At 40.1% G+C, this 27,994-nt stretch overlaps 1 long non-coding RNA gene across 1 annotated transcript; it reads left to right on the top strand.

Moving 5' to 3' along the window:
* Window positions 1-21: 21 nt before the first annotated feature.
* LOC142658857 (uncharacterized) lies at window positions 22-23,618 on the top strand. Its single transcript, XR_012850205.1, has 3 exons — window positions 22-89; window positions 7,824-7,957; window positions 22,984-23,618. It is a non-coding gene; the product is annotated as an uncharacterized LOC142658857 (long non-coding RNA).
* Window positions 23,619-27,994: the final 4,376 nt, after the last annotated feature.

Below are 27,994 nucleotides of genomic sequence, written 5' to 3'. Positions count from 1 at the left end.
GCAACCAACTTGTCTATTGTTTTGCAGATCTCTAGGGTCCATCTTGTAAAATTTAAGAATAAGCATCTTATAAGGAAAATTGTAATCAGGTGAGGAACATTTTATATATCAGGCGGTGAGATATCTACTGTATGTTCTTGAGTAACGTTCTCTTTGTACATCTCATTTTCTGGTACAAAATAGCCATGTGTGTAATGAAACGGCACGGGAGAGAGAATCGAAAGGTATAATTACATAATTAATTAATATTGCCCATGGGAAGTAAAAGCATCGCGGCTAATAATTAATGGACAGGGACCTGATTTTGTTTCCTTAACTGATGGGATGCTGGAATATGTGGGAAAACGTGTCCGTACAAATTAGCTCTCATTAAGCGCACTAAGAGGCCGGGAGACGTGGAGGAAGAAAGCATCGTATTGTGTTCTGTGTTGTATGGAGCTTTGTGTATTTTTACTTGTGGTTTCCAGAGGCTGAGGGAATTCCCTTGGTACCGCTGAGATATTCAACGAGACTCTGCTTTAATTAACCCAGTGATATCTCTGTAATATGAACTCTAATGTTTTATATAACACATCCCCTGTGATTTGGACACTTTCGGGTCACAGTAAGAACATTTCATCCTTCCCACCAGACATCCGATGCTGTAATAGTTATATGTCGGTAGATCGCCACTAACGAATGCTCACATGGCAGGGAACGTTTCTTAACATTCAAATAAATGAGGGGTTACATACATAGTAGTTACATAAGTTGAAAAAGGACTCAGGTCCATCAAGTTCAACGTTTCTCAATCCTTTCCATGTCTTCCATTGCTAGATTAGTTATAACCCTCAATGCCATTCGTTGGTGAATAAACATCTAGCCCTTTTTTAAATGCTGACATTGTATCTGCCATCACTACCTCTTGGGGTCTGTCATTCCATAGTTTGACTACTCTAACTGTAAAGAACCCTTTCCTATATTGATGTCTGAAACGTCTTTCTTCACACGCAATGACTGCCCCCTGACCCTTAGTAAAGTTGTTGAAAAAAAAGATCACGTGCTAGTTCTTTGTATTGACCACACATATACTTATACATAAGTATATATAATAAGATCACCTCTAAAGCTTCTTATTTTTCCAAGCTGAACAAGCCCAATTTTTCTAACCTTTCATTGTAAGCGACACATCCCATCCCATTTAATAATCTAGTCACCCGCCATTGAACCCTCCCCAGCTCTCCTATATCCTTCTTAGAATTTGAAGCCCAAAACTGAATTCCAGGGTTCTTCCCAGTAGGCATTTTTCTCGAAATGATAAATCAATAGAGAAATCTTTTTATTGATCTTCAGAACCTAAGTCCTTTCACCATCTTTGGTTTGTGTTGACATCTTGATCTTTATTGCCTTTCTTAAACCATGACCCAGTCCTGTTACATACAACCCTGAGCTCGTGAATGTTGAGAGCATTCGGCAATTTATTCTTTATATAACTCAGTGATATCTATTTTATCCATTGCCTCCTGATATGTCATGACGTATGTTTTTCTAATCCTGTATATCCCCTTTAAAAATCTTCTTACCATATCTGTAACTGGAATAATCAAATTGTACATTGAAAAATATAAGACAGTGGTTTTACTAATGGGTCAGAAAGATCCAATAAAATGTACTGCATAACATCCACGAGAGGTTTTATCCCTGAGTGACCCAAGCGATGACATCATTCCTCACCTTTTATTATGACTCCATAAACTCAATGTTTTTTTCACATGAGCCTAAATAATTTTTTTTAGCATCATAATATTATAAGTAAAGTGTATGCTAAGTACATGAATCTCATATCGACCTACAGAGAAGAGCTGTGGTATATGGATTCCCACACCCACGCACCCGGCTTTAGGTTCTTCTCTTTGAAACTACCCACAAAGGACAGATTTCTCCCAATTATGACAGATGATGAATAATTGAGCTGTACATGAACACTCAGCCCTGGGGAAGATCGATACACAGGGCCATGGTGTCAATGAAATAGGTCAACGGTTTGTTGACAAGATGTTACTGATCGGCTGATTGTGAACAGCTCAGGTTCAATAGCTGCTCTCCAAATCAAGGCCAGAGGTAGAGGAAGACATCAGCTAAGGACAACAAGACTCGAATGGATTATTTTCTGTCCCTGAACCTCCAGCTACAGGGGATAGAGTTAAAAATAAGAAATGGTCTGTGTTCTCGCACCTTTTTTCATCTCCCTCTGACAAATTAATTAAAAGTGTAAGAAAAAGACAGATCTGGGTTCAGTTAGTGACAGGTACATTTCCAGTGACTGAGACGCTTAGGATATTGGCTACCCGATGAGGATTAAAAACCATAAATGACATATCTGAATTTCTTGAAAGACTTTTTCTGTTCCACAAAACCACAGGTTAGTAGTTCAAAGATCCAGATGACACCTCAGAAATACTTTTTAGACCAAACTACCCTCAAATTTAGATCAAAACATAGAAGAGAGGTTGCTCCATACCAAAGAATAAAATTGGCTCCATTATGGTGTCAGGTTTTTGCCCCCCCAGGACAGAAGGGCCTAGCGTTTGTTTCTCCTTTCATGCTCTTTCCTTGCTTGCTAACAATGCAGGTCCTCTGGAGAGGAGAATCTTACGCAGGTTTGGGCCACCCAGTAGAAAAATAGATGGGGCCCACCAGGGCTGGGCTGTTGCCTTCTAAGCTAAGTAATACACAATGGGGGATTTTTATTAACCCCTTGGCGACATATGACATAACTGTACATCACAGCTGCCAAGAGGGTGTATGGAGCGGGATTACGAGCTGGGCACAACGGGTGATGGCTGTTACAGCCGACATCTCACTGCGAAAGTCGGGATTGGAGATAACTCCAATATCGGCAGTGTAAAGTCTTAGATGCCACGGTCAATAGTGACTGCGGCAGCTAAGTCATAAAAAAGGGGAGCAGCCCCCTCCATCAGTCCATCAGCCAGATGCAATGGTGGAGTCCGGTTGGTTATCGGCAGCCTGGGGACATAATGAAGCCAGTAAATAGCACAATAATTTGTGTCATTAAAAATTGCAACTCATCCCTCCATAAAACATATAGACAGAAAAATAATGAAAAGGAAAAACTGAAAAAATGACTGCAGTGCCTATGAATTCATTTTGGTGCATCGTACAATTGGTGCGCCACTCATTCCTAAAATGCAGCGGGCTCCAGATTCATCAACAGGGCGCACACTTGAATTAAAGAAATTTAAGTGTAGCATTCACCCCAATCTCTACTCTATAACATTTTACATGTCTCTTTAATAAACATAACATTTGTTAAAAATACAACGTCTAACCCGTGTAACATTAAACAAAGGTCACATTTTTGCAACAGTGACATACAAATAAGATAGAAGGCCCTATGGAAAAGACAAAAATTGTCACACCACTATGAGGTTGTTTTTTTCCACCTAGGATAGAAGGACCTTTATTTTGTTTCTCTCACCACACCCTTTTCACGACCCTTTGACCAATTCTTCGACTTCTTGGTTACTAATAATGCAGTTGGTCTGCTCATAATCTCACCTCCCAGTAGCAAAGGGGATGAGAACAAACAGGGCTGGGCCCCCTCTTCCAAGGGCCCCATAGCAGCTGCATGTTCCACATCTCTGGTACTTACGCCCCCATTATATAAAGGCTTTGAGCCCCCGAATCTCCCTACATATCTGGTTCCTAATGCTGCTAAAGCTTCTTTCATAGTGTTATAGTTAATAAATGCAAGAATTTTTTTTTGTACTGCAAAATGTAGGCATTATCCGCCCCGTCTGACACTCTCCTACAGTGCGCTCTAGTTAGTTCACTCTTACTCTGTCAAGACTTGTTTCTAGACTCGGAATAAGAGAATAAAATAAGAACTATCAAAGACAAGAAACTGCGAAGAAATACTGAGCTTTATCTTCCATTTAACAAGGCAGAGGCGGTGCAGATTTGTTACTATTTGTACACTATCCTGGAAGCCCAGTAGTAGATCTGGCATCAGTCAAAGTGAAATCTACTTTTGCTTATATAAAGCCAGACATTCAGCTTTTGATTGTGTTTTTTTTTTTGAAGATCCACACGGAACCATAGAAGAAGAACACGCTGTATTATATTTCACATATTTCCTAACTTGTATTTTGATGAGATCAAAATTGTGTAAACTATTTTTCTTCCAATATTTTGACACCCAACACCTTATCGGTTAAGAAATCAAAATCTATTCTCAATCCAATTATAATCAGCTGTCCATCAAATCAGGGCCACTAAAATATAACAGAACGCTGTGGTGCCGTACCCATAGTAGGGTACGGGCCCAGACAAAACGAGAGCAACTTAAGGAGATTTTTCGTTTTAGACGACCCCTATTTATATTACATATTAGAGCAAGGTAATTTTATGAAGGAGGTCAGTTTGATTAAGATCTCAGCTCTTGGCTTACAAGGACGATGGACAATGTTCTTTAACTTAGGGCATCTAAAAATATGCCAACCCTGTTAGTTAAAGAGCAGATGCATGACATTGTGACCTGGACAGAAAGACATAATCCAGTTTCTGTCTGCCATTTTCGTTGTAGAAATCATTGGTAACTACATGCTCCATGATGCCTTGTCCACGCATTACATAGGGCAGTGTGGACAGATAAAAAAAACTAAATATTTTTATAGGATATTCTGTGAGCATGATGCTGGAGAGCCATAGGAAAAAACAAGATAGGCTGCAGACTGTACACCAGCATGATGTTATAGAAGAGACCACCGGAGAAGTGGGTCCTTAAACTGAAATTGGTTTGACAATGGCTAAACTGATGTGTAGAGTCTAATGAATCTCCTAGTTCTTCACCCCATTAACTCGATAAGGGGGTATAGTCTTTGCCGGTCGGATTCCTTTAGCCACCAATTGGCAGGGGACGCTGTAGGAACCTCTGAAACAGTTGTTGGAGAAAAGTCAGAACAAAGCCAGGAATTGACATCAGGAAAGCGAAGCCAGGAGTCATAAATAGGAGAAAGGATCACGATGCATCAAGTCAGAGGAGTAGACAAAAGACATACAGTAACTAGGAGACAAGCCAGGGATCAAAACCCAGAGGTCAAAGTACATGTACTAAACAACAGTCAGAAAGACGTGGGCGAAATGCGTAGGCAGGCAAGGTGAAGCTCAGGAGTTAGGGTCAAAACAAAGAACAACTAGCAAGAAAGGAATGCACCTTAATTTATAGGCAAATGTATGATGCCGGATCTCTCATTTAAACCAGCAGCTTGGGATGTCATCGGGACAGGTTGGTTGTCACAGAGCACCACAAAAAAAAGTAGCCTGGAGGAGATTAAAAAATGAGAGGTCGTCCGCAACTTTCAGTGGGTTTTTAGTTAAAGTAGAGGTTGCCCAGATGAAGCCTCAAATACTTGTTGGCCAGGATTAAAAAAACATGGCTGCTTTCTTCTAGAAACAGGATAAGCCCAAATCCCAGGCTAGGGCAGTGAACTGAATCTTCGAGCCAGGTTAAAAAAAAAAAAAGCTTAGCCTCCGCCCAAAATCCTAGAGTGATGTGGACATCACAGGGGTCCTTTCCAGCATCTTCCATGGTAAGTGCCATAACAGAGTGGAGTTATGAACTGTCTGGTCATCTTTGAAATATTCCCTTTTCTGGACCTTTTAATTTTTGCCAGAGGTAATGGTTCATTATAAAGATGACCATACAACTCATGACAACACTTTATAGAAGTACTGTATATAAACTGACGGAAGGACAGTTCTCCATCCGTGATTGAGAATAGGACGGTTGGAAACAACCAAATTAAACAGTAACCATCTATCTCGATATAGAGGGACGGTGCATGCTCATCCGGCTCTCCAGCCAATTATGGGTCTTGGGACCCCTCATTCTAAGAGCTAGGACCCCCAAAAACTTCCCTGGCTGACAAGCCATAAAATTAAAAATAGGGGTGTCAAAGGACAACCTTTTTAAATGTGTTTGTTTCATATGTTTTGTAGAGGACACTACACATAAAGCCACGGGATCCCCGCATGAGGTCATAGTATACCACATGTAATAGTCAAGTTTGGTTTGAAGGAATTGTATATGTAAGCGAATCAATGTGAGGTTTATAGCCTTCTTCTCAAGGAGTAAGAGGTTTTACGGTGGAAATTACAGGAGGTCTACTAATGTTTGTATGCACAAATGAACTTTCTTTGAGATTTCGAGAAATGTGTGCTTAGAAACCTGTATTCCCCCATTAATGTTTTGCCTGGAGGTGTATGTAGCATCCGGCTTCTACGCTTAGAGGAATCCCACAGATAGCATGCAATAATGCTGCCTTGTTCTCCCCTCAGGCCGGCTTTTAAATGCTTGTCATGTTGGGCTTCTATGTTTCACTCTTGCTTGCTCTTTTCCTCTCGTCTACACACGTTCTCTCCTCCTTTAAGTAAATTTCTCATTTTTATATTCTTCTGGGTTTTTTTCCACCTCGCTGCTGATTTTCCTCTTCTGCGTCTCTTCCCACCCTCTGTCAGTTGCATTTCCCATATTTACTTGTTAGTCGAATTCGCAGAGCCGCTCAACTGTATCCAGTTGTTTTGTTCACTTATTGAGTATTTGTATTAATGAGTTAAAAGACATGAGGATGACATCGCAGCTCGTGCGTAGATAATGCACCGTCAGGGGACAATAAGGCCTAACAAAGCTAGATTGGACATCTAATGTGAAAGGCGTCACATTCGAAAAAATAGACAAAAAGGCAAAATTTGCCAAAAGCAGACATCTGCAGATCATATAGGCCGACGTGCACTTAACATGTGTCTGGCCGATCACATGAATCCCTCAGGGAGGACCTGACCAGACAGCGCCGAATAAAAATCCATAAAAATAAATTTCTTGAAAACTTTATTTGGTCTGTATTCATCAATATTCTTATTTAGGAAAAAAAATACATTCTCTTAAAGAAACATGGAACAATATTTTATATTTTTTTTCATAAGAAGCTGTAGAATTACTTGCAACTAAAATATTGGCTGGGGTTCTGTATTAAGTAAAACAACGTTGTTTTTTTGGCGAATCAAGGCTCCTCTTAATCCACAACACTGCAGCACGCACAAATATAGCGCAAGGATATATCTGAGATAACGTTGATGTGCAAATGGAGAGCTGTGACTGAAGAGGGAGGGGAAGAGGGAGGTACATCTAGACCTGTTGTTTCAGAGCACTGCCAGATCTAAAGTCTCAACCTCAGTGAGTTGCTTTGCAATGTAAACAATGGGAACAATATACTAGTGGCTATGGATATGAACACCTTTTCCATCATATTTATTATTGCTCCAATGTATTTCAATTAAAGTTCTAATTAAATCAAATATCCCATTGTTTTGTGTGTACAAACCTATATGTATCTATGGTAACAGACTACAAACAACATTGTGTAGTCTGATCCGGCAATCCTACCCTCTGTATCCTACTTTTGACTAACCTATCAAATGTAGAAATATCGAAAAAGAGACAAAAACAAAACCTATTGCATTTAACCCATTTCTAGTTGGAGCAAACATGAGCTGAACCGAAAGTGCCATAAGCACACAAGATATCCAGGTATTCATAAGATACTGTAAATGTCAAGCCATATTGTAAAACTCTTGTGGGATCATACTTAATCCTTAATATCAAGCTGAGCTTAGTATGAGGGCAGTGCAATTGTCTAGTTTAGTTTATTTAAGTATCACTGAGCATTAACCAATACAGGGGCTTAATGTACATTTGTAGTAGATTATTTATTAACTCCATGATGTAGATGTTAAGTTTTAATTTTTCTTTATTAATTTTTTAGTAGGAAATACAAAGTTCATAAGCCATTAAACCACAAGTTACTTTGGACAAATACACAACCCTTGGTTGTCTTAGTCCAGGAAAAAGTATGAAGACTTTTTGAGGACCCATATAACAAATGTGTAAAGAATGAAGGTATTAGATGCTTTTTCATCATTGGTGGTGACATGTAGAAGTAGTTGGAGAAAGCCAGGGTTCTATTATTACATAGAATAACCTAGAATCAAGTGTTAAATTCCCCTGCAGCACGGCTACAGGGCAAATTAAGCATTACACAGTGCCCATTGAAATAAGCAGGCTGTCTGTGTAGTGCACAGGTATGTTGGGTCCTCCAGAGCAAGAGATACTCTATGAAGCTGCTCTCCACTCAGGCTAATAGAGTATTTGACAATGGGTTTTCCAAATCGGACAACCCATAGAAGTGGTACAAAAAAACAATGCAATACCAGATAGGGGACACAATGGGAGGTCAGTGCGTAGGGTCACCACAGAGGAATTAGGACCAGCATTTCTAAGCTTGATGTAATTTAGGTACCGCATTGCTATTTCTCGCAAGCATGCATTCATATGTAATGATAGTGTTATGGATTATGGAGGATTTAACCTATAGTTATTGTAAATGCTTCAGTAATTGCCACGGGTGTTATCTCTGTAGGAAGTCATCTAAACACGACCTGTTGGGGGGTACTTAAGGACCAGAGTTGAGAAACACTACTTTAGGCAACTGAGTCCAAAGTGGTTGTTTCTTCCCTTTAATAAGTAGAGGCCCTTTTACACGGGCCGATGATCGGGTGAACAAGCGTTCATATGAATGCTTGTTCCTAATATTTGCCCTGTGTAAACAGGGCAACTATCAGACGATGAATGAGCAAACACTAGTTCATCGACTAATCTGCAAGTTTGTGCGGCCAATAAAATGGTCGCCAGTCAGCAGCACATCTCTCTGTGTAAACAGGGAGATGTGCTGCTGACATGATAGAAATGTATAGAGCCGAACAATCGTAATAATGATCGTTCATTCCCATTCTGATCATTGCTCCTTGTGGAAGGTGCAAACGCGCCGATCGACGTGCTGTCTCGTTGATCGGCGCTCGTTTTCACCGCCCAAATTGGACCTTGTGAAAGGACCTTTGCATATATAAACAATACTGAGGCAGCTTGATAGGGATTACCTGAAGACACCATTACCTAAATATAAAAATTCCATGTGTTTTCAAATGGATGACTTTGTAAATGGATTATTGAGGGCTACCCAGTACTAGAAAAAGGAGGCATTCATGCACACGACAGAGCACACCAAGTCTGCACTGCGGCAAACCCAGTCATAGGAGATATTCTCCCCTACTAAGATCACCATTATGTTCCCTAATTTTTTCACTGAGGACAAAGTGCCACCTAAGGACATGGTATTACTTTCCCCTCAACAATTCCTGCACTCCTTTTTTGTTAACAAAACCGTTACTGGGGAGTCCTGCATAGGTGATGGAATAGGAGAAACCAGGGCTGGGCTACCTCTATTTAAGGGCCCTATAGTCGCCACATGATCTGCCTCCATGGTACATACATCATTGAGTGGTGGTAGTGCTGCCTTAATGAGGACCTGTCATTAGGTCATATAATGCAAACTGTTTATTTGACCTGAATACCGCTTTCCTCCTGAATCCAGGGCTGTTTTGTTTTGTTGTTCCTGGGCCTCTTCCTTTCCTGAGATACGACCCCTTATTGTGTTGGCACCCTATACTAATCTTCTGAAATTAGCTAAAAGGGTGTGAAGTACACAAATTTCCCCAAAGCAGAGCCAGCTTCACAGACTCTGACGCTGTCCAATAATTGCTAGGCAGCTTCAGACCCACTTTGAAGTTTTCACTCAGTGTGGTCTCGCGAGATAAGGTTGTTCTGGTGAGATCATGCCAAAGGCTGTGAAGCTGGCTCCTCCTCGGGAGGTGTAGTTCACACCCTGTTGCCTAACTACAGGGAATTAGCATTTAGCGTGCCAACACAACGGGGGTCCATATTTCGGGAATGGGGGGGGACTCAGGAACAAAAAAAAAAATAGCACTAAAATCAGGGGGACAGTGGGATTCATGCCAGATAAACCGTTCCCATTTTATGGCCTAGTGACAAGTCCTCTTTAATGTTGTATTGAGCGCCAAGGTTAGTGCCATTGTTGTTTTCATCTCAGTACTTTATAATATTGCGGCCCGGCACACACCAAAGTGTTTGGAATTCAAGAAGCTTACAGGTTTTCCCAGCTCAAGCGGCCGTCATTCATTTCTCACTAAATATGTACCAGCAACAGAGGGCTGTTTGTGAAAGTATCTGATTCCACAGGCAGATTTATAACCTCTTCCTGGCCGCTCGGCTATGAATCTTCACAAGGTGCCAAATATTATACAAATTAAAACAGCTTCACTTCCAGGCAAAAGTGCCATTACTCCCAGCTCCGAACAAATAGGGCTGCTTGGCACTGGATTCATTTCAGAGTTTGGGGGCCATGTGCTCTTATAATGCTCCAGAAAATTATATACAGAATTTCGAGCAGGATGTGCTGGGCTATGAGAAATTTTGCAGTTAAATACATAATAAATATACCTTTTATTTTGCTAAGTAGTCATTAAACTGCATCTATAATTTACTCTTTGCATAGAACATTTACAAAATTGTAGCTTCGGTATCACAAACACTTACTGATTTACAATGGAAGGGGATGTTTTGCTGATCTTAACTTAGTAAAGGTTAGTTACCAAGTGAAAACCAAGGACAGCACAAATAGAACTGTTTTGCAATGTGGTTCGTCGGTAGTACTCAGCTGTCACTTGTAAATAATTTTTCTGGGCGCTCATGCCTATGGCGGCAATACTGGTCCGTTCTGTACGGAGCCAGAATAGGAGCACTTTGTGGGTTTTCCCCATTGAATTAAAATAGAAGATGTTGCGATTCTTGCGGCGGAAAAAACTGCATTTCCGCCGCAAAATTGCAACAGAAAAAAAAAAGATTATACTTATCCAGCTCTCTTTGCTTCTGCGTCCAGGAATGACGCTTCATCCCACGTGACTGCTGCAGCCTATCACAGGCTGCAGCGGTCACATGGGATGAAATGTCATCCCAGTAGGCCGGGCTGCAGGATATCAGAGGGACGCGTCACCATGACTACGGATGCGTACAGCCTTTTTTTTTACCTGCTGTTTTCCGCAGCGGATATTCCGGCCAAAAACTGCACCAAAATTTTTTGACCTGCGGGTACCAAGGTGGATACGCTGTGTACTTTTACACATCGTATCCGCCCTGCCTGAGCATAGCCTAATGTTGAGATTCCCCTAAACTTGATGAGAATTCCTATATGATTATCTTGCAAGAAAAAATTATTAAAATACTCATTGATGACTGAATGAGACAAGGTTATCGATTCCCATCCATAAAAATGTCACTGTTGGAGCAATACATCAACTGAGGAGTACACTATCCTTCCTTCCCTTAATCACATCACAAGAATTTAATGTTTGAGGACTCCAAGAAATAATCCATTCCAACACATTACCCGGGATTGATGTCTCTTCAGTCGTCCACTTTCTCTCCTCTTCCAGGACAGTGGGATATTACGGCTTCATACAATTCAACATTTTTACAGCAATGTGGAAATTATTACAAACACATTAAAACACATGCAATTTCCATGCATAAAAGGCGGTGATGAACGATCATTTATCGTCATTTCCTTCATAGAATCAGATCACTCTCGAAATTGAACGTCATTTGCTATCTCCTGGCAGGGTAGGAGTTAAGTGCTATGTTTATTTCAGACTCCACCTGTGCTGATAGGTAAAGTTTTTAATTTATGCCTTTTCACGTCCAACGGAGGAGCAGTTAGATGGCACATTAAAGAGTTTACTAAGTGCTTTTAATGAATCCTATGGCTCTCGTCAGATCAAAGGACACACGTGAGAGCCATTAGCTGACAAACTTTTTTCCATATCAAATGGGATATGGGTTTTTCATTGTATACAGAATGAAATCACATCTCAATAATTTAAGCTGCCATGCAGAAAGGACTGATGTACAGACAAATGAAGGGCAGGGGACCATACACTAAAATCTGCCCAAAGCAAATAGGACAATAATAATTAGACATAGGTGTAAAAACCAAAATGTTAAATAATTAAACCTCCTATCTGAAGACAGTATGTGCTAGAGGGGGAGACGCTGAGCTCCGGAATATATAGTTTTCTATGATATCATTTCCAATTTTCATGTAAAAAGCTGTTTAATGACTGCCAGGACTCACCGAGAAAGCCTGAGAGTCTGGCTTCCCCCGCCCACACACAGTGATTGACAGCTTTTTCTGTATGAGTTTGTATACTGGGTAGTCGCACAGGTTTTTCTACCATGTACATTTCTAGCAACACTAGGGTATTCTATAAATGCAAGCTCCGACTGCTAGGACCACCAATGGCTAAAAAAAGTAGCGGTCACAGCACTCATCCGAGTTCTATGTCTCATGAGCCATGCTCATCTTTTTTTGGAAGAAACCGTACATACTTGGCCCATTATAGTCTATGCGCCTATCTCCCCAGAAGAGTCAGGGCACTTGAATGAGCTCCTTGGCCAGGGCTATATTTGCTACTAAACACTGGAGAGCCAGTCCCTAGGGTGGCATCTTGCAGGTGGCGTTATCTGCCTCCTACCAGACATATTAGTAAATCCAGCGAAGGGCGTGGGTTAGACGGATAGCACAGGCCGCACGGCTGAGAGAGAGCAAGCGAGATGTACAATGCTTCTCCCTCTCCCCTGTGAAGTGAGCGCTGATTAGTGGAGCATCAGCAGGGGCTTTTGTCTGTTGCTCCACTAATCAGAGCCTGCACACAGACAGCGCTGAGGAAGTGCTGTCAGTCTCACCCGTCTGGTTTTCAATCAGATCTGGACCGCAGACTCAGCTGTGTAAGGCTCAGTTCACACGTTGTAGATTTGAAGTGGATTTTCAACGCAGATGTTACCCTTTGCAATGCAAAGGCGGAGATCCACATCAAATGGCTGTGAAAGGAGCCTTTATTTATAGGTTTATGCTTTCACTTAACACACATTAACCAATCAGATGATGGCAAGTATACAAATGCATACATTAAAAATATACTTCTATATAAGGTAATGACTTTCTTCTTTAAATCCTTTCAAACACATCTGGTATTCATTAGTTCAGAATGCCAGATGACATCATCTTTACCCTACCCAAATGATAGGGAATATATTGGTTTTAAGAGAAGATTAAAACATATCTAATACATATCTCAAACAATATAATGCAGTCATTTTGATAATATTTATACAATTTATACAAATTACTCTAACAGTTCCCCTCTTTTTGACAAAATACTGTATCCAACTATTCTATCGATATGGGACCCGATATCCTCTGAAGGTGAAAACTCCTCCTATCCCTTCCTAAACGGGTATAGTGGCTATTAGATTAGGGAATCTACCTATCATGAGTTACAGCCGAAACTGTGGTATATCACGGATTACACGGGTAGCCATATAAACAGTGGGATCATCAAACTTGACTAGAGATCTTTTCCCACAGATCATCTATAAATCATTTACCTAAGAGTGGGGTGTTCCTGGCCACACAAATCTATCCCTAATGATCTGATTCTTTCCTAACACCACCATGATGGACACATATGTCGACTTGAGAAGAGTTTCATACATCACAGTAGGCCATATCCATCCATCATCCTTGATGAATTGGGGGTGTGAACTGTTACTGGAAGAAAGGATGTAGAAGTTATTTTATGTCCCAATGTTTCTCCTTTTTCTACACATAGAACTTGCGTTGGGTTTTTATAACCATTACAACACTTTATCAGCATAACAATTAGTTTGACAATCAGATAAATAAGTATTCCTACAATAAATACCTGCAAAGCTACATGTAATATTCCATAAAACCAACCATCCATGCCCTTAAACCAGTTAGCTAGTTTTAGCCAACTAAGCCAATCTGGCAAGTTGAAATTCCAGTTATCCTGAGAGTTAACTTTCCTGAACTTTCCCTTTACCTTCTTAGCCTGCTCGATATCATACTTGACTTGCAACAGACCAGAGGGTTCTCTATAACGGCAGCAGGCAGGACCTACTATCTGACACATAACGCCTTCGGATGCTGTGAGATAGTCCAGGACTATAGCATGCTGGTTCGTTACTAAGATAAGCTGACTGGTAAATGTGCTAGCTATATGTAAAGCATCATAAACATATTCTGTAATATTGTCAAATAAATCAGCAAACTTTTCAATATTATGTGCATTTCTTACAGATAGCCCTACTAGTGTGAGTGATAGGCCTAACTTTTCTTGCCAGGGAACATGTATTAGGGATTTAGCCTTACTCGGGTCAGCTTCCCTCTTGAACAACATATGATTTGGTATGTTACTGTAAGGAAAATCATTATTTTCGCATACCCATGTGGGTGACTGAAGTCTAGTTAAAGAGGCTCTGTCACCAGATTTTGCAACCCCTATCTGCTATTGCAGCAGATCGGCGCTGCAATGTAGATTACAGTAACGTTTTTATTTTTAAAAAACGAGCATTTTTGGCCAAGTTATGACCATTTTTGTAGTTATGCAAATGAGGCTTGCAAAAGTCCAAGTGGGTGTGTTTAAAGTAAAAGTACAAAAGTCGAAGTGGGCGTGTATTATGTGCGTACATCGGGGCGTTTAAACTTCTTTTACTAGCTGGGCGTTGTGTATAGAAGTATCATCCACTTCTCTTCAGAACGCCCAGCTTCTGCCAGATCACGCTGTGACGTCACTCACAGGTCCTGCATCGTGTCAGACGAGCGAGGACACATCGGCACCAGAGGCTTCAGTTGATTCTGCAGCAGCATCGGCGTTAGCAGGTAAGTCGATGTAGCTACTTACCTGCAAACGCTGATGCTGCTGCAAAATCAACTGTAGCCTCTGGTGCCGATGTGTCCTCGCTCGTCCGACACGATGCAGGACCTGGGGAAGGAAGTGAGTGACGACACAGCGTGATCTCTCGAGAACACGCTGTGTCTGCACTGCCAGAAGCTGGGCGTTCTGAAGAGAAGTGGATGATACTTCTATACACAACGCCCAGCTAGTAAAACAAGTAAAAACGCCCCGATGTACGCACATAATACACGCCCAGTTGTACTTTAACTTTAAACACGCCCACTTGTACTTTAGAAAGTCTCATTTACATAAATATAAAAATGGTCATAACTTGGGCAAAAATGCTCGTTTTTAAAAAAAAAAAAAACGTTACTGTAATCTACATTGCAGCGCCGATCTGCTGCAATAGGAGATAGGGGTTGCAAAATCTGGTGACAGAGCCTCTTTAATGTACAGGTTCCTTCTGCTCCCATAGGTATCCATTTATATGCATTATGATTACACAATATATAGGTATCATCTGGCAGCTTAAAGGCGCCACTCATATGATGTACCATCATATCTGCTGGTTCCACAAGCCTTAGGGAATTATTGAAAAGGCACCAGGGTTCACTTGTCTTGTTACCCATGGGGCTATGATATCTTTCCTGTCTGTATATAGAAGGATCACTTTGATTATAATTATCCCCAAGATCAGGAATAACTCCCCTTTGGGTAAAGGTGGTATTTTCTCCTTTCGTGAAAATTGATGCCCATCTCCAACTGGATCATGCAGATACCGGCCCAAACAGTCATTTGAATATGGCATGTTACAGCCTAGATAATCTGAAGCCTTCTGAAATCTCATTTTCAATTTAGTATCTTCCAACTTAAGTGCCGTCATATTAACTCTTTCCCAACGTCCTGGGATTTCTTGTCTATAGTCCATCATCCATGGGTTCACTCTTTTAGAAATGTTGACCACCCATCAAGGGTTAAAAACATGCCCCACTATTGGAAGAGGGGACACTAACATTCGTCCACATATGGTAATCGTGTCAAGTTCCAACAATCGGACACAATTTAGTAATTTTTTACTGCAGCCTGATGATATTTAATAAACTTGCTGTCTCAATTCTCTTTTAGGATATCATTTAAGGTTGTAATACAGAGGAGTAGGAGATAGGTTACAATGATGAAGCCTCGGGGTTCAGAACCTTCTTGCTGTGACTGGTATATATCCAGGAAGCTTTCCCTTCAAGCTTTACCGAAGTGGGAGTGGCAAGCTGGACTTGATATGGTTCGTCAAATCTGGGCTCAAGAGTTCTCCCGACATGTTTCTTTAATATTATCAAGTCTCCGGGCTTAACATAATGAAAACCTGCAAGGGAATCTGGATCTGGAAGGGAACCATAAACACGATGATACAAAATAAATCTGATTTTAATTCAATGATCCTACATATGCAGTAAGAACTGAGTGAAAAATGTTGAGCTGTTGAGGAAGGTATAGTCCTGTTTTTGGTGGACACCCAAACAATATCTCATATGGGCTCAACTCTATCTTTCTATTTGCAGTGGGCTCTGACTGAGTGTAATGCTATAGGAAGGCATTCTGTCCATGGTTTTTCCCGTCTCAGCCATTGCCTTTTGAATTTTTAACATCAGTGTAGGATTCATTCTTTCTACCTTCCCACTACTCTGGATGTGATCGGGTGTATGGAACGCTTGTTCAATGTTTAATGCTGAAATTACTTTTCTAAGTATCTCTCCTGTGAAATCTGTAGCTGGATCACTTTCTATGGTTTCTGGAACACCAGACCTACATCTCACTTCATTGCGCAGCTTCTTAGCCGTGTTTTTGCATTCGCTGTTACCACAGATCATGCTTCAGGCCATCCTGAAAAGATATCAACGCAGACAAGGACATATTCATACCGACCAACATTGGGTATCTGTATGTAATCAATCTGCAGTCGCTGGAACGGGTACAATGGCCTTGGGGTATGCTTCTCTGGGACTTTTACTGTTCTCCCTGTCTTATGGCCGGCACAGAGAAGACATGTCTGCACATATAGGGTAGCAGTGTTGTACCCAGGGCCAACCCAGAACCTGGAAACTAAACTTACCATTGCATCCTTGTGTTGGTCCATGTGTTAAATAATGTGTCATCATAGGGTATAGTACCAGGGGTAGGTACAATTTACCTTCTTTTTACCATAGCCCCTCTTGGTTCTCTTTTGCCCCTTTTTCTTCCATTGTAGCCTGTTTTTGGAGTGATCTGAGCATTGACATATTAGCCGCCCCCTAGCCTGCCTCAGCAGGTTCATAGCATTATTGTGGGGAGAGGCATCAGTGCAGCTGCCTTGGCCGCCTCATCTGACATTCGGCTACCTACGACCTCAGGTGACTGCTCCCTTGTATGTGCCTAGACTTTTATAATGGCGGCCTTTTTAAGTAGCTGTTAGGCTCTGAATATTGCTGCTACAGCTTCACTGTTTTTCACAGGTTGACCTGATAAGCCAACAAAATCTCTGCTCCTCCAAATTGGGCCATAATCATGTGCAACATCAAAAGCCTCGAGACCGTATAAAAGCTTACAGTATGACCCTCGGCCCGTGTACACGCTGCAGTGACTGCCTTCAGCTCCGCGTCTTGGGCCGAAATCCCAGGTGGGAGTGGTTTGCTGAATCAAAACTTCATACAAGGTGGTGACGGCATATCCTGTCTTGGGTTCTCCATTGTGATATGATCAGGATCCATCTACAAAAAGATCAAGATCTACATTAGCATCGGGTGTTTCCACCACATTATCAAGTGCATTTGCTTCTTGTTTCATTAATTCAAAACAATCTTGTATATCATCTGGATCATCAAATAAGGAAAATGTGTGTGATATTTTATGATAACCATTCTCTGAGCTTCATGTTCTGCTCTCTCTGATGCTTTCTCATGGGCCTCTTCTTTTTGTTCTAGCCTTTCTTCCCATTCTTCATTCTCCTCTTCTGGACCAAGCGTAAGTAATGTCATTGGGTTCAGAACTGAGCGTCTTTTGATGGTGAAGTTGGGGGTGTAACTAATGCTACATCATATTTTGTAAGTCTTGCAGCTGATAGATATTTTTTACCTCCCTGTGGCAACATTTCCTGCACTGTATGTGGTACCTGGATGGTGAGGGGGCTCTCAAGTACAATATCTGCTGCTTTATCTTTTAAAGTTCTGCTGCTGCTACTGCTCTGATGCAGGACGGAGCCCCTCGGATCACGGGGTCTAGATGTACAGAGTACTACCCCAATGGTGTTTGTTTTGACCCATGTAGTTGTGTAAGGACAACTTATGCATGTTCTTTTGGCTCATGACAAAAGAGGCTAAAGGGTTTCATGTAGTCTGGTATGGCTGAGGCTGATGTAGCTAAAAATGTCCTCCTTTAGCTGCTGAAGTGTTGTCAATTCCTCAGCTGTCAAGTGAAATTTTTCTGCCTTTTTCCTAGTCATCATACCCTTAGTCTGGTACTACCTGAATTTAGCTTTGAAAAATCAATAATTTGTACAACAAAATTCTTAAATATCAGGAAGTTGCAATTCCATGGACTCCCATCATGTTAGCACCAAACCTTTCAGTCTCCACTCTCACCTACCTCTGATTGCTGTTTCATGAGATCTTTCATAACAACAAAACTTCCACAATCCCATGCAGATTTCACTATAAGGCTGGATTTACACGAGCGTGTGCATTTTGCGCACGCAACAAATGTGGCGTTTTGCGTGCGCAAAAGGAACTTAACAGCTCCGTGTGTCATCACATAGAATGTGTGGCTGCGTGATTTTCGCGCGGCCGCCATCATTATGACACTCCGTTTGGATGTTTGTAAACAGAAAAGCACGTGGTGCTTTTCTGTTTCCAAACATACTTTTGACTGCTGTTGCGCAAATCACACACATCCCACGGAAGTGCTTCCGTATGGTGCGCGTGATTTTCACGCACCCATTGACTTCAATGGGTGCGTGATGCGCGAACAATGCAGAAATATAGGACATGTCGTGATTTTTACGCAACGGACTCACGTTGCGCAAAAATCACGGACTGTCTGCACGGCCCCATAGACTAACATAGGTCCGTACGACTCACGCGTGAAAATCACGCGCGTTGCACGGACGTATATCACGTTAGTGTAAATAAGTCCTAAGAGACTAGAGTCGCTGCTGGCCGGTCTCTTATACGCTCAGAGTACACAACCTGCTGCAGCTGCACTAGTGCCGGTAAGTGAAATAGTTAAACAGAAACACCAATAGTTTAACATATCGGCTCATATTGTTGGGAGTATTTCCTTAGTTTTGGTGCATTGTTCCCAGGTGACAAAATATAAAGGGGAGAATAAATAGAGCATTAGGTGGCCGGCCTAATGAGGAAAGCAAGGAATAAAGGAATAAGAAGAAGCAGTCAAACAGTTTTGTAAACCAGGGGAACTCATGTACCACAACAAAGGTTACAAACATAAGAAAAACTTTAAACATGAAGCACAACCATTTACTTCTTCTCAGTCTGGCATCGCTCTGGGTGTCTGGGACTAGATTAATAATGATGGGCCGGGGTTTATTTGCCCTTTTCTGTCCCACTCTTCTAATGCCCCTAGGACCAAAATTGTTTGTTCCACAGGTATCTGAATACAGTCCGGTGTACTCCTACCATCAATTTGTCCCTCAATTCCGTAGCATCTGGCAATTTACTTGATGTTCAGGTTGGGTCCATGAGATCAAACACCCCAACATTAATTAACCCCTAGTGTTTTGGCATTTCTACATTTAAAACAAAAGAAGGCATTCATAGGATTACATTGTCTATCTATGGGGTACTCCAACCCTCTGTAGATATCTGGATACAACCAGGATCCTTCCCTTATAGTTTTTTTTTTTCCATATTGATACCTTAGATAGGGATAGGGTGGGGATATAACCTGTTCCTGTCCTGGGGAAGTGGAAGTTCAGGTATCTGAGGTATCAATTGGGGGGAGGTGACTATCATAGTGGTAGATTTATCTCCAACTGTATCTCTAGCTGCAGGGAGTTTTTTTTTCCTCTGATTTCTGACCTTGTGTGTTTATATCTGGTTCTACTACAACATTTTCCCCTTTTACTTTTCATTACTTTCTCTGACACTTCTAACCAAGCTTATCCCTCTTCCAAATTCCAATCCCTCTCACTTTCTGCACCTTTTCTTTGCTCCAAACCCTCCCTTATTCCTTCTGCTGCCCACCCTCCCTTCTCTGGTCTCACTATATCCAGAGCCCGGGTTCTACTCGCCTGGTCCTCAGAACCTGATTTTCTATTTAGTGAGCCAATTTTCCCGACCTCCTCGACAGGGTTGCGATTCCTAATTCTTGAGGTCTATTCCTGGAAATTTTAACCCAAATTTTGCTTCAAAAGTTCCCCTATCCTGGCCATTATATTCTGGAACTTTTTTTTTCTTGAGGAAGGCTACCTGACTTTCTGGAATCAATATTTCAAACACAGACAGAATACACCACAATTAAGAACACACTGCAGCGGCAATTTTTGCTATATCAACAGAAGTGAGTACCATTAATGCAAATATATATATATATGTACTTAATCTCTAGATGTGACCAATTTTTACATTACAAACATTTGACAACTAAGTGTTACATACAAATGTATGACCTTATTCTGGTTCAACCTAAATATTTTAAACCTACAAGTGCCAATACCCACTTAAAACTATTACTTTACAATAAATATACAGAAAATACCAGACAAAGACATTCCAAGACATTGAGAAGGGGAGGGGGAAGGGGGATGAGAACAGACATAGCTGAATGAGCTGTATAGCGAGATCTCTACAAGAAGATATAAGGCAGCTGTGGGAGGACCAATCAGGATTAGGCACATGCAAGAATTTACAGGGCTTGTAGTGCCTTCACATTTACCTCCTCTGTTTCCCTCCCACCTTTTCTAAAGTTCAGCTATGCACAAGATTCACTATTAACCCTTTATGTGAGGATTTCTAGCAGTTCTGGAGAGCCTAGTAATGGAAGTTGTGGTGGGATAATCCCCTTTAACACCATACTTGGGAGGACCATTTCACTGACTCAGATATGGCTCATATCATACATTAATAGAAGCATACACCTATATACATCATTACCTTACACAGCACAAATTAGACACTAACAGAGACAAACAGCTATTCCCATCATATTTCAATCCTACACTTAGCATACATATAGCACACACATAAAACACGTACAGGATCCCAGACAAATTCACAGAGATTCTCTGCTGCCCACCAGATCCGCAAGGGATTTACCCCACAGAGAGAGGGAGAAAGTTTGAATAGCAAGACCATAGCTTACCCACCATGGTTTTTTCTCCCTTCCTCCATAGGGAAATTCCACACTAGTTCCGGATCAGGTGGGTTTTGATGAGATCTCGCTGGGGCCTCCATATGTAAATCTATCTCTCTCATATCCATCTATCTATCTATCTATCTATCTATCTATCTATCTATCTATCTATCTATCTATCTATCTATCTATCTATCTATCTATCTATCTATCTATCTATCTATCTATCATCTATCTCTCTTTCTAATAAAAAGTATATTAAAAAAATTAAAAAGGTACCCATAATTGGTATTGCCGCAAACGTTACGACCCGCACTATAAAGCTCACACAGTATTATTCCGCACAGTAAATGCTGTAAAATAAAAAACAATGCCAGGAATGCTGGTTTTTGTTCATCCCACCTCACAAAAAAACAGAATCAAAACTAGTATGTTTTTCGAAATGGTACTAATAAAAACTACAACTTGTTCTGCAAAAAACAAGTCCTCCCACAGCTCTGTCAATGGAAAAATAAAATAAGTTATGGCTCTTAGAATATGGGGACTCAAAAGGAAATCTTTCTTTTTTTAAAAAGTGGTTTTATTGTGAAAGCGTAGTGAAGCAACAAAAATAAAAATGAAATATACATTTAGTATCGCTGTAATTGTATCAACCCGCAGAATAAAGTTATCATGCAATTTAAGCAATTGCAAAATTGATGTTTTTTTATATTCTCCCCCAAAAATAACAATATATTATTTAATACATTATATGTACCCCAAACTGGAGGCATTAAAAAATCAAACTTGTTTTACCCAAAAAAAAAAAAGTTATGGCTTTCAGAACGCAATGATGTGAAAATGAAAAAAATTGTTGTGTTCCCAAGGTCCACAATAGCTGGCCCTCAAAGGGTTAATGGGTGAATTCAGGCTCAGTGCCTAGGACAGGGTGTGCTGTATTATTAATGAGGGCCCAGTTCATGCTTTAAAGAGATTTTGCACCATGTGTATTTATGGCATCACTAGGATATGCCATAAATATATGCTCGTCTTTCGAGATCTGAGAAAACCCCTACCAATTGTTAAATTGGAAGAGGCCACTGCACTTGTGTCAGTGCTTCGTCCCCTCAGCTTTCATCCTTCATGCTCACCTTTTCTCAGAAGACAAATGGTTGACCCATTATAGTCTATGCACCTCCCATGTATCTCCCAAGAAGGGGCATGGTGTTTAGATGAGTACCATGACTCCTTTTGTTTAGTGATCGTGGAGGTCCCAGTGATCGGACAACCACTGATCGTGCATTTATGTATATGGTGGGCATACCCCTTTAAGAAAGCATTCATTGTCACAAGTATGTAATAAAGGCAATTTTAGATTGGTCCATTGAAAATTCAACATTATTGACATGCATTGCTGTCTGGTGGACTAATCCAGAGGTCCGCTGTACGATTATAACTGTTTGCTATGCGCCAACCGGGTCCATTCACAAAATGATAACCTCGATGAATTTTTTATGCGAGCATGTTTAAGCTATGTGACTATTCAGAGTTCCAACTGTACTCTTACTGTCTTTTTTTAGCATAATCCAAATAACGTAGCCCACCAGAACTACTGGCGTCCAGAAAATGCTCTTTCCATGTTCTTATTTAGATGAATGTTGCAATATGTTCGGCAAAATTTAATATAAATGAATAATGCAAAATGTTCTTCCCCAGACACTCACATTATGTTGAATATATTCTGTATTACATGGAGCACTGGAAGCTTTAATACTCCGAAAGAATTCTTTAATAAAAAATACAAAATACAAAAAAATACAAAAAATACAAAAAATACAAAAATAAAGCCATAAATATAATAATTACAAAACACACATTCGAGTTGATGTCATGATGTCATTTTTTCCAATGTATTTTTATGCTCTGTTTTTGCAGGCTATAAAGGTTTTCATTTCACACCGTCCATCTTCGAGAGAGCACACAGGTCAAAGACGTGTGCCTGTAAAATATGCATTTTCAGAAATAACTAAGCGGACAGTCTCATTGCCTAGATGTTAATGAAATGATCACCGATGACGGGATGAGTCAAGGTTATTAATTCCGATCCATGAAAACTTCAATATTTGTGTAATCCATCAGATCGAGAGAACAATTTCATTCCTACCTTTAATCATGTATAAAGAATCTAACGTTTGAGGACTGTGAGAGACAATTAGTTCCAGCACATTACCTTGGACTGATAGCTTTTCAATCCTCCAGTTTTTCTTCTTTTTTTTCAGGACAACACGCGCTCACCTGAATTTAGTTATCCCATATACGTGTTGTTTGTATTGTAATTTATTTATTATGTTTGCGCAGGTTGAAGTATTTTTGAGATTCCATACAAGAGACTTTTCTTCCACTCGAGTCCATGGGCCAATTCTTGAGTTTTGAGTCCAATTCTCTTCAATGGGGCTAAACTACAGTACCATACCCTGCCCACCGCCAAGAGTGGAGCTGTTTCTGGTGTAAAATACATACGGTACTCTTTTTGTATTCTCATACATACAATATCTTTAACTAACAGTGAAATGCACTACAAATTAAACTAATCTAAGAAGCCTATGTGTATACTTATTTTATATGCTCTACTTAGAGTTTTATGGCTCCCTTTAAGAGTTTCTCCGTTTATGACAATCCCTACTTGTTAGAAGGGTCCCTTGCTAATAAATCACAATGATCACAAAGTGACCCCCCCCTGCTGGGACCCGCAGTGACCAGATTTAATCTGTGGGGAAACCTGGCAGTGAGTGTTCAATTTCCCTGCAGCGCCACCACAGGGGAAATTAAGCATTACACAATTCCCATGTAATGTCTGTGTAATGCAGAACAGGGCAGGTCCTCCAGAGTGAGAGATGCCTTGTAATCGCTCTCCACTCCAAGACCAAAAGATGAGGACCCCCTCTATTCATTTAGAATTTCCTAACAGGGTCTATGAAAATGTTTTTTTTCTGAACTGGACATCCCCTTTAACTTGGTGACCATGAGGTTTACATGTTGCAGGGGATAATTTATGTTGCAGGGGATAATCAAAATTATTAACCACATTTGAGCAGTGGAGTTTTTCCAATGGTTCTGCATGACAGCTCAGTGGTTCGCATCATTGCTTTCCAGAATTGAAACCCTGTGTTTGAATTCAACCAGAGCGACATAGTAACATAATTGATAAGGGCATTAGTCCAACAAGTTAAATTTATAATCCTACAGTTTTGATCAGAAGAAAGCTAAAAAAAAAAACCCCTATGAGATAGTTGCCAAATGCCTAATTTTGGAGGGAAGAGTTCCTAACTACAAAGATGAAAATTAGAATAAATCCTTGGATCAACAACCCATCTCAGCAATCTAGTACATATAACTTGTGATAATATATCTCCCAGGCTCCCCTTGGAACTCTTTTAATAAATTAAACATTACAACATCCTCTTGGTAGGGAGTTCTATAGTCTTACTGCTCTTACAGTAAAGAATCCCCTTAAGGTCATCATAAGCAAGATCTGGTATGGATGCATTACCTATTTACAGTATTGAGAATATATGTGCAGGATGATGGGTTTTTGGTCAATGAAAGTGTAAAATCATGTTAGGACTTATTTACATAACTGATTTGGCGAGAATCCAAGTAGTGTATTGTGTCCGAATTGCAATATTCCAACAAGACAATGGCATTCTTGATCCCAATGGCTGAAACCCATTAGATAAGCGCAGATTCTATGATCAGTACATAGGGTAAGGCTTCTTTTACATGACAAAGATATTGTTCACGCATTAGATGGCAGAAATTATTCTCGGGCCATTTTGTTTTTTTATTTTTTAGAACCCACAGCATGGGCCATAATGTCCTCCTTTGTCCTCTGAAGTCCTCCATTCATCGTTTTCCATAGAAATGAGATGGATGTGTTAGTAAGTCTTCATAGTATGAATAAAGCATTATAGTACACATCTTAAAAGGGTTGTCCAGAATAAGAAAAAAAGCTCTGTTTTTTTCCCCTAGAAACGGCGCCACTCTTTTCCATGGGCTGTGTCCGGTATTACACGCTCAGCCCCAATGCCAGACACAGTCCATGAACAAAGACGCTGTTTCTAGGGAAAAAGTACACTTTTTTCTTCTAATCCCCAGTAACCCTGTTGATCAAAGCTCTCATGTGACCTATAATTACCTACTAAAAGATGAGTCCATATCCTGCTGAGGCAGGAAAATCTTGGAGGATTAAAGATACAACATTATTTTTTTTTTATTATTATTTTTTATTGCTTAAATTTAGTTTCTAAATAATTTTATTTTAAATTTTAAATTTTAGATTTTGGTGACCGATTTTAACCCTATACACAACAATTACCGTTTACTAACTACATCATTAAATATCATTCTGATCACCATTATAAAAATGTATTGTTAAATGTTATACTAATTAGATTCTCCTTCAATCCAGTTTTAATTGTATTTAATTTACATGTCAAATCTGCATAGAGAACATTCCTATAAATTTAACATAGGGGGGTCCGTCAAGTGGGTCATGTGACCAATGATCAAATAAACAAGACATCCATTTACTTCATTGATATTCGTTAGAAATATGTTTGAAATAGAACCATTCAATGGAAATCATTATTCTCTTTCCAAGAATTCATTCAGCTCTTGCAGATAGGTCTTAAAATATTAATGGGAACTGTTTGTGTCTCCTCGGCAGGAGAGAATAGTCTTCAATCCTACTGGCCTTCAGGCAAAGTGCTTTATCCAAAGGGGAAGAAAAAAAAAAAAACAAAGATTTTTTATGTAAATTTTCTGTGTGAAGGTAAAGCATTGAAAATCTGGGGTCTCCAGTTTGTGGGACATCACAAAGAAGATGATGAGTAAAATATACAAAATATAAAACACATTGATAATACAAATAATAAATATTAAATGAGGTTCAGAAGATAAGTAAAAAAAAAAAAAAAAGGTATGCCGGAGTGTTTTTTTCTTCTTCAAATGTTGATTTATTTAGTTCGTTTTGTATCAGAAAGAGACTTAAAAAGAATATACACAAAATCAATAAGATGAAAGTAAATGCTTAAAATTAATGCAGAATGAGATTCTAATGACCAACTGTTTTTAAAGGGATTGTTCCTTTGGACAACTCCTTAAGTAGATCACAATCACAATCAGCTGTAATTTGTGGGAGAGGTGTTCAATTTCCTTGCAGTGCCTCCACTGGAGAAATGAAGAATTACCCAATACTCATTTAATTCCATAGACTGTCTGTGTAATAGGTTCTCCAGTGAAAGATCCTCTGTGTAACTGCTCTCCGCCCTGGCTAATAGATAAGGGTACCCCCTCAATTTCCTAAAAGGGTATTTGAGAATGGGTTTCTAAACGAACACTTTATTCTCCTAGGATAGTCCCAAAATGAAAAAAACTATTTTGTCTAAACTTTTTCAATTTTCTGTATAAACTAGGTACAATCTACACGTTTGGGGAAAAAAAGGTTAAAATATGCTAATTCACTGAGTACAGGAGGACGAATATCTTGCTATACCAAAGGGGAAGAAGAATCTACAGAGTGGGCCATTTATATGGATACACCTAAATAAAATGGGAATTGTTGGTGATATTAACTTCCTGTTTGTGGCACATTAGTATATGGGAGGGGGGAAACTTTTCAAGCTGGGTGTTGACCATGCCGGCCATTTTGAAGTCGGCCATTTTGTATCCAACTTTAGTTTTTTCAATGGGAAGAGGGTCATGTGACACATCAAACTTATCGAGAATTTCACAAGAAAAACAATGGTGCGCTTGGTTTTAACGTTACTTTATTCTTTCATGAGTTATTTACAAGTTTCTGACCACTTATAAAATGTGTTCAAAGTGCTGCCCATTGTGTTGGATTGTCAAAGCAAACCTTTTCTCCCACTCTTCACACACTGATAGCAACACCGCAGAAGAAATGCCTCTCGATCTGACCCCCTTAGGCTTTCATCTTTGGGGTCATCTGAAGGCAATTGTCTATGCTGTGAAGATACGAGATGTGCAGCAACTGAAACTACGGATACTGGAAGCCTGTGCTAGCATTTCTTCTGCGGTGTTGCTATCAGTGTGTGAAGAGTGGGAGAAGAGGGTTGCATTGACAATCCAACACAATGGGCAGCACTTTGAACACATTTTATAAGTGGTCAGAAACTTGTAAATAACTCATGAAAGAATAAAGTAACGTTAAAACCAAGCACACCATTGTTTTTCTTGTGAAATTCTCGATAAGTTTGATGTGTCACATGACCCTCTTCCCATTGAAAAAACTAAAGTTGGATACAAAATGGCAGACTTCAAAATGGCCGACATGGTCAACACCCAGCTTGAAAAGTTTCCCCCCTCCCATATACTAATGTGCCACAAACAGGAAGTTAATATCACCAACCATTCACATTTTATTTAGGTGTATCCATATAAATGGCCCACCCTGTATTATAGGACATTCCCACAATGCAGAAGAAACAATTAAGTTCACATAAAGTGTTCTAGAACTGTTCCTATGAAATAGCATGTGATTTTCAATGCCATGGTTTTCCATATAGAAGTCAACGGAAAAAAACACGGCAAGAACTGTAAAGCAAAAAATAAATCTATACTCACCCCTTAATTTTCTCTGCACTTAAGCGTTATTGGGCTTGTGGTCCTCCGATGGACTCTGTTCACATCGCTGCTGCAAAGACATGCTATTTAGACATGTGACAACTGCAGCCAATCACTGGCTGTACATACTGGTCCCACCGCTGTGCCCAGTGACGGCTGCAGCGATCTAAACAGATCTGACGGGTGACCATGGGATTTAAAAGGTGAGTATGGGCTTTTTTTTGTTTGTTAATTTTGCCCATTAATGGAAGGTCAAAAGGGACAAATAATATTTATTAGCACTTTATAGAAACATAAAATG

Source organism: Rhinoderma darwinii, chromosome 8 (assembly GCF_050947455.1).
Source record: "Rhinoderma darwinii isolate aRhiDar2 chromosome 8, aRhiDar2.hap1, whole genome shotgun sequence".
In the NCBI taxonomy this organism is placed as follows: Eukaryota; Metazoa; Chordata; class Amphibia; order Anura; family Rhinodermatidae; genus Rhinoderma; species Rhinoderma darwinii.
The sequence above is the reverse complement of the archived record's forward strand: the minus strand, read 5'-3'. Positions and strand labels throughout refer to the sequence as shown.